The sequence below is a fragment of the Aplidium turbinatum genome, chromosome 5 (assembly GCF_918807975.1).
Source record: "Aplidium turbinatum chromosome 5, kaAplTurb1.1, whole genome shotgun sequence".
Classification (NCBI taxonomy): domain Eukaryota; kingdom Metazoa; phylum Chordata; class Ascidiacea; order Aplousobranchia; family Polyclinidae; genus Aplidium; species Aplidium turbinatum.
Window position 1 is genome coordinate 8,542,277 of NC_137476.1, and position 8,345 is coordinate 8,550,621.

Here is an 8,345-nt window from a genome sequence, read left to right on the forward strand (position 1 = left end):
GGATGATACCTAGCTTCTATTACCGACGTTCTGTCAGTCAGCACGGCTGACTTTATCAAGGAGGCCGAAACAGGTAAACAACCTGTTCAGCAACGATGGCACAACATACAAACATACTGACGAAATGAATAAAGTAGCAAGAATCGTGGATTCTTTCACAGTAGGCTAATGGTAACAGGAAAATGACACTTAATCATCCCAGTCAGCAAAGGTTCGTGGGGCCCACTTGGGCTGCATATGGGTTACCCACATTGTACTGCGTGGGCCCCAGTACCTATGTGTCCACGGTTTGCAGAAATGTCCCAAGTGGGCAGCCCACCTACGTCTAATGGGTGGGCAGCCTACCATGAAACCATTATTAAAATGTAAACCGCCGTCGCATTGTATCGTTGTATATATTCAATTTTTATGATTATTGCACTTTAATATAGCACAATGGACCGGTGCAAACGTATATTTTATAATTTTTCATCATGGTGGGTAGCCCACTTCATGCCCACAGAAAGCCCAGAAAGTTTATTTCAAGAAATGAAAATAAATTCCCAGATACATTTTCATGATATGATAACATTATTAAGATAAATTCAATAAAAGATGTCGGGAATCGGTTGTAAAGAAAAAAATATGAAGTAGGTCGCGCACTTGGGGCCTAATCGGAAACATCAGATAAACTCACCTTAAGCCCACAAGCCCACGAATGCCCATGGAAATCCCACGTGGGCCCCACGAACCCTTGCTGACTGGGATAGAAGGTTGCGTAACCTGAAAGTTTGATTAAAACAACAGCACTCCAATTAATAAAAAACTCATTTCCCATGTACAGTACAGCGAGTTGGATCAATTATACAGTTTTTAGTCCATTACATTGTTCTGAACTTATTCAAATTACAATAAAATTACCTACTTCCAAATGTAATTAATTACCCGTTTCAATTACAAAAATTAAATCTTAATATTTCTGTTTATCGAGAGTTTGATTTTATCAAAGACAAGAAGAAATGCATTTGATAAAAATTAGGTTGCACTGGGGAAGTTTCTTTATAATCTCAACTATCGGTTTAAAAAAGCACTGACACCATGCATGACACTTATCAAATGTAGCCTACTGTAATTGTTGCTTAGGCCTTTTTTAATTACAATTACACAAAGTCTTGATTACAATTACATGACAATGTGTAATTAATTATATTCAATTACAATATAATAAATCCAACTCTGGTACAGTATTGTGGCTATAGTGTAACATATGGGCTTTAATACTTATGCAATGTGTATCAGAACGCCTTAATCCAGATCCCGCTGAATTTCTGCTTATCACACTGATCCCATAACTTTGCCTTGCCATTAAACCCAAGAGAACTACACCATAAGAAAATGATGAGTTTCTGGGAATATGAGGAACTACTGAGAATAGAAGCCATGAATCGCTAGATGATTGTCTCGCTTCAACTAGATAGTTATCAATCTCATCTCCACCGTCTGGTTTGTCCAAGATACCATTATTTCAACAGAAGGGGTTACGATGGAAGATATACTAAAGGTTCCAACGGTGCCAGGTTCTAAAAAGAAACACAATGTGTAAAAATATACATTGAATTTTTCGACTACATTCAAATATAACACACGTGTCTGCTATAAAGGACTGTTCGCTCTCGAGGATTGAGCTGACTAGCTGAGCATTTCAAGGACAAATCTCTATTCAGCGGCACCTATAGTGGACGAAATAATCCACAGACAACCACGAAATATGGCTACTCGCATATTTTTATAAAATTTTAAACAGTTTAAGAAGGGCAGAAAAGGCATGTCACTCATATTTAGCATTATTTTGAAATTAACACTTCCAGAACATTTTTTTCTCGGTGCTGTTATGGCCTACGCAACTTTTCTCTGTGACGTTATATATTATAGAATATTAAGAAACATAAACTAATGGTGATATGTTTTATCACAAACATTCAAAATTTTATAGCGATAACTTTGGTAATAGAGGGATTCCAAGTTACGTTTCAATGCGCACGGAGAGGTTGAAGCGTTGCATGGAAACCAGGTACTGCATTGCGAAATCCTCTGTCACCAGTCAAGTTATTTGTTTCGATGCTAAATATCTACGATGGAAGTGAATAACTGGTCATAATCTTTACAATATTTACCATCGTTTGATATTAGATCAATATCAGACTGGATTGGACCATCTGCAAGACCTCTCAAAGGAGATTATCAGTTTTTCATTGAAGATAATTATTTGCGTGAAATTTTTACTAAACGTGGAGATTCTCAAAGTTTTATCTGCATGGCAAAATGTTGGCCAAGTCAGAGAAAAACTGATAAACTGCATGAACTCACACTTCAGATGAAGCAATCGACTACAGTAATGCAGAAAGCAAAGTGCTCTTGTAAGGCAGGGTAAGCAAATGGTTGCAGGCAATCTATAATGCTAAATATTTCTTTCTATGTCATGTGAAAGTTTGGATGGGTGATATTAAATTGTGATGTACCGTAGTTGCAAACTAGTCTTTTTACACTTTTGAGGATTATTGTTTTATTAACCATATTATTGCTGCTGCTTGTAGCATAAGCCATTTGATATTACAGCTAAGCCTATATGCGGTTTATGTAGCCTACCTACTGTAGTAATATGAAGCAGTTTATGCTATACTAACATGGATTACTAAACCTATAGGCCTACCATGTTTGGTTACATAGTATATATACTTTGTTCTGTTACCGTGCATAAACTTTTGTTTAGTATTAATTTGCATTTATTTGTGTTGCAGACTTGGTGGTAGATGCAGTCACATTACTGCATTGCTATACAAGATGCGTCATTTTCACATACGTGATGTTTTCACATTCGTGATGTTAAAATGATCCCAGGAGCTTTATCCTGCACCAGGACAGAGCAACAGTGGCACAAACCAAGAGGCGACGCCATTTTTGCAGAACCAGTCACAAATTACATCTTTACAAGAGCGGAGACCGCCCGGACCAAACGGAAGGTAAAAAGCACCATCACATCACGCAGATTCAATGCCAGATGCAATGACCTTAAACGCCCCTTGGTTGAAAGCGAAATTGAAGCCTTTGTAGCATGCTCTGCTTCAAATTCACCATTTTCCTACCTTTTGAAACATCATGATGCATTAAAATAATGAAGACATGCTTGTACATGGGCTTACAGGAAGCATATTGTCGGCTGCGTAGCCGAGTGGATGAGAACGTCTGCGCGACGTTCGAAAGGACGTGGGTTTGAAACCGCTCCAGAGCACGCAGCTGTGTCTCGGCAAAGACACTTAATGGCAAGCCAAAATAAAGGAAGCAGCTGATTCGGACACTATATGTCACTTCGCTGCTTCCTGTCGTCTGTTGTATCGCATCTGTGATCGCAGTGTACTGTATGTTATCGCAATGGGCGCAAATAAAAACATTATTATTGTTGTTATTACATGCTCTTGAGGAGGCAACAACTTCGTCAGTCGCAATCAGTTTTATGGCACAATAGCCGAAAACGACAACTAATCTTCTCAAATTTTGGAAAAATTATTAAGCGGAAAACTACTTCCTTTTTAAGATCAGTTTTTAAACCACCAATGCTACACCATGTTCCAGCTGTTCGCCACGGTTTGACAAAGGAGAAGCATGCAGTTCGGTTATATCGCGAAGAGATGAAAAACAACTAAACAGAGACGTAGAGATTTTTGACAGCGGCCTAATAGTCAATCCTGGGAAAAATTTTGGACTCTTGGAAGTGAAGTGTCAATTTAAATATAGAAACAACTGTGTACAAGAAGCAGCTCTTAATGATGACTTTTGTCTCCATTTCGTTGTTGATGAACTAAAACTGAAAAGTAGACACAACTACTTCCATCAAATTCAGGGGAAAATAAGCCCTCAGTGGTCTGCCTTTGTGTGACTTAGTTGTCTATACTTCAAAGTCTTTATTTATTGAGCGAATACACTTCGATATACTGTTCTGGACTGCAAAAATGGTACCTTCCCTTGCAAGCTTTTATTTTAGTTTTGCGTTACCATATTTGGCTGAATAATTGTTTTTATGGTGATAATGTGGTTATGTAACCTATTCTGTGTTCATGAATTAAAAATAAATCAGAAAGATGGTGTTAAACTGGTTTTAATATGAACGGAACAATCTGTGCAGTGTGCAATACTGTAGTTTGTCTAGACTTTCAGCGCAAGCTTCAACCCGTCACGGTCTGTTGGTTCACCGTGGAATCCCTCTATTGCTGGGTAAATGGAATAAAATCACAAAGAGACTAGGTTAAAAAATGACAAAAAGCTGTAGAATTGATGGATTGGGAATTTTCCTCTTCTGACTGAGAAAGCTTCTTTGAAAGCTCCAGGAAGTTTTGCTTAGCCTATTTGTAAAGACTTTGAACCACCAACGAAGGCCTAGTCTCCGAGTTTGATGGAGTGAAGTTTCCAATAATTGTTGAAGTGCTGTTGGCGGAGAGTTATTCCATCTACTATGTGCCGCTAAATGGCAAGCACACCACGACAGTCAAACCGTCGCCTCTTCATCCCGTAGTTTCTTCAATCATAATAATCACGCACTTAAACAACTGAGCTATCGGGCGGTATATCCGATGGATAAAACCACTTGGTTGCCTAATGGTTGGAGTATTGATCTTTGAATAGGTAAGCATGGGTTCGATATCCTCTCGGGTCAAACGGATAACTTTTGAAAAGTGGTACTTAAGATGGCACTCAGCAAAGGAATGGATTTCTAGGATTCATTTGATTCATCCTTTGCTACTTCATTCAGAGGGTAAGACAAATAGGTTCATTAAGCGATTAGCTGAAAGTAGGCTACTTCGTTTGTATTATTCATCGATTGGTTTTTGGGGGGGAAGAACAAGCACCTTCTCGTGGTCCCTCTCGTCAGTACCATATCTTTAAGAAAAGATATGCGAAACGAAGCTTGTCACACTCGAGTAAACCAGGCCCAGGTTCAGCCCAGGGTGGATAGGGAAACGCCCTTCTCAGGGCGCGGCAGCTCCTCTGTCGAAAAGTACCGACGACCCACCGTACTGCAGCTGAACACCGAGGGCATTACGGCCAGCAAGCTCAGCATCATCGAGTATCTGGCCACAAAACATCAGGCCCTCGTTATTCTCCTCCAGGAGACCCACTGCACATCTGTGGAGAAGTTGGTATTACCCAACTTCACACTCGCAGGCGCAACCATCAGCAGGAAACACGGCCTCGCCACGTTTGTCCATGAGCAACTGAGCTGGACGCCAATAGACCAGTCCAGTGCCCAGTCGGAGATAGAGTGGTTATGCATAGACATATCAGGCTATCACATCATCAATGTCTATAAGCAACCACCCTCACGCTTAACACCAACAGCCATCCCAGTGTTCCCCCAACCCAGCCTCTATGCTGGCGATTTTAATTGCCACCACGTTGACTGGGGCTACAACACCACCAACACCGACGGAGAAAGCCTGGCCTCATGGTCAGCCAATAACAACCTCACCCTACTGCACGATCCCAAGGGTGCAGCGAGCTTCTTCTCCGGACGCTGGAACACTGGTACAAACCCCGATCTGGCTTTCGCAAGTGATGACCCCGATAATTTCCAACCGGACAGACGTGTGCTAGAGAAGTTCCCCAGGTCCCAACATCGACCCTCGATTATCACGGCTCCAACGCTCATAATACCTGTCCCGAGCAAGCCTGTTAATCGATGGAACTTCAGAATGGCTAACTGGGAGTACTATAGCCTCCTCACCAATGAAGCCACACAGTATCTCTCATCCCCTCACACCAACAACGTGGAAGAAGCCTACCAGGACTTTTGTGATGCAATAACATCAGCGGCAAAACAATCCATCTCTCGCGGCCGACGAAAGACCTACATACCGTGCTGGGATAAGGAGTGCGAAAGCCTCTACTCCGACTTCCTCCACGCCCCTCAGGGCAATGACACCAACAGCTCAGCCACAGCTCTGCTGGCAAGGCTGGACTTAAAGAGGAAGGAGCGCTGGACAGAAGCCGTTGAATCAATCGACTTCACGCACTCCAGCCGCATAGCATGGAGTACACTGAACAACCTAACTGGCAGATCACGTGCCTCTCGTCAACAATGTCCCGTTTCAGCAAATTCCATCGCCTCACAACTTGTGGAGAACGGGAAATACAAATCGAGAGACCGTGAATCAGATAGATCCGTCTTGCAAGAAATGACGGACCTCTGGAGGGTAACAACCCCAGACGAGAACAACATCTCAGGTGAGTTCACCCAGAAAGAATTTTCCTCCGCCCTCCAGCACATAAAGCCAGGTAAAGCCCCGGGCCCTGACCACCTATGCCCGGAGTTGATATTCCATGCTGCTGCCTCCTTAAAGTCCTGGTTAAAGACTTCCTTTCCTGATGTTTGCGCCACCTGAGAATTCCCAGAATCTGGAGAATAGCCCTTGTGGTTGCAGTCCCTAAGCCGAAGAAGCCCCCAGAGGACCCGAAGAGTTACCGTCCAATCTCACTGCTCTGCATCCCCTTCGAGATCCTCGAGAGACTCATCTACGCCCGTGTCGAACCAATAATAGATCAGCAGCTCCCCCGTGAACAAGCTGGTTTCCGACACGGACGATCAACCGTAGATTAGGTCACACTTATGACCCAAGACATTGAGGACAGCTTTTCGGCTAAGAAGAAGGCTGGCGCCGTGTTTGTTGATCTCACGGCTGCCTATGACACCGTATGGCATAGCGGCCTTACCTGCAAGTTACTCCGTCTGCTCCCTGACAGACACATGGTCCATATGATGATGGAACTTGTGCAAAACCGCAGTTTTACCCTCACAACCGGTAGCGGTCGCCGAAGCAGACTACGCCGACTTAAAAACGGCGTCCCACAGGGCTCAGTCTTGGCTCCTCTCCTGTTCAACATATACACCTACGACTTGCCCCCCACCATCTCCAGGAAATATGCTTACGCAGACGAACTGGCACTCCTGCACTCAGCAGGAAACTGGCAGTCAGTGGAGAGGAACCTCAGCCAAGACATGCAAACACTATCACCACCTCCAGAAATGGAAGCTACAGCTCAGCAAGTCAAAGACAGTGTCGGCAGCCTTCCACCTTAACAACCGAGAGGCACAGCGTGAGATAAACATCAAGATTGATGGGGAACGCTTTCCCTACTGTGCCGAACCTACATACCTCGGCATAACCTTGGACAGGTCACTCACGTACCGCCGGCACTTGAAGTCACTGCGCAAAAAACTATCTACACGCGTCGCACTTTTGAGGCGATTGGCGGGTTTCGGCTGGGGAGCTGGTGCTAAAACTCTTCGTACAGCTACCCTAGCCCTTGTTCATTCCACCGCTGAGTACTGCGCGCCGGTCTGGTGTCGTAGTTCTCACACCCACCAGATTGATACCGCCATCAACGACGCACTGCGTACTGTGACTGGATGCCTGCGTCCCACTCCAACGGACTGCCTACCCATCCTAGCAGGCATCCAACCCGCTGAGCTACGCCGTAAAGGAGCCACGATTTCTCTCGTTCGCCGCGCTTTGGACCCGACCATCTCCTCCATGCAACACTCAAGAGACCACCACCCATAAAGCAGCGGTTGAAATCAAACGCCCCTTTGTGCCTGCCGCACAACAACTCCTTAAGAACGCAGAAGAACTTGGTTTAAGTGCGGCACACTGGACGAACCACATGTGGAACACGGAGTGGCAAAATCACACCTCCACGCTCCGTGACTTCATACCCGACGCCGATCCCCGTCCACCAGGGATGTCCCTCGCAAGGCTTGCGTGGGTCAGGCTTAACCGCCTGCGAGCTGGCGTCGGCCACTTTCGTTCGGACATGCACAAGTGGGGCCTGGCTCCTTCATCAGAATGCGAGTGTGGTGCCACCGAACAGACCGCAGACCATGTCATCCACCACTGCCTAACCCACCGGCCTCCACACGGTGCGCATGGTCTGAGAATCCTGGACGACGAGACTGCTGAGTGGCTGAAGATTTCCTGCCCTCCAATCTAGCTTGGAAAGATCGCTCATACGCCATCATCATCATCATCATCATCACCGATTGGTTGCACTATATCACGTTTCTGCATTCCGACATTATCACTATCATCAAATCATTAGGCCTACACCAAGCAAAATTCTTACTTGTAGCAAATGCACTAACATCAGATGGTTGACTGGATCCACCAACATTTACTGCTGTTATTGTGAAACTATATTCAGTGTTGGAAACAAGGCCATCGATGACTGTTGAAATTTCAGTGCGACCAGATTTATTATCAGTGCCATCAAGAAAAGGTGGAGTCCATCGGACAGTGTAATTCTTTAAAAGTGTTCCT

The 8,345-nt window shown here is 44.3% G+C and overlaps 1 protein-coding gene across 1 annotated transcript in view; it reads right to left on the reverse strand.

Annotated features, from left to right (window-relative positions):
- LOC145770402 (receptor-type tyrosine-protein phosphatase beta-like) overlaps positions 1-8,223 on the reverse strand; it is a 203,247-nt gene extending 195,024 nt beyond the window's left edge. Inside the window, exon 1 of the mRNA XM_082582039.1 lies at positions 8,152-8,223. The gene's annotated coding sequence lies outside the window, so the exon portion shown is untranslated. The remainder of the gene's footprint in view (positions 1-8,151) is intronic.
- Between the last annotated feature and the right edge of the window lie 122 nt (positions 8,224-8,345).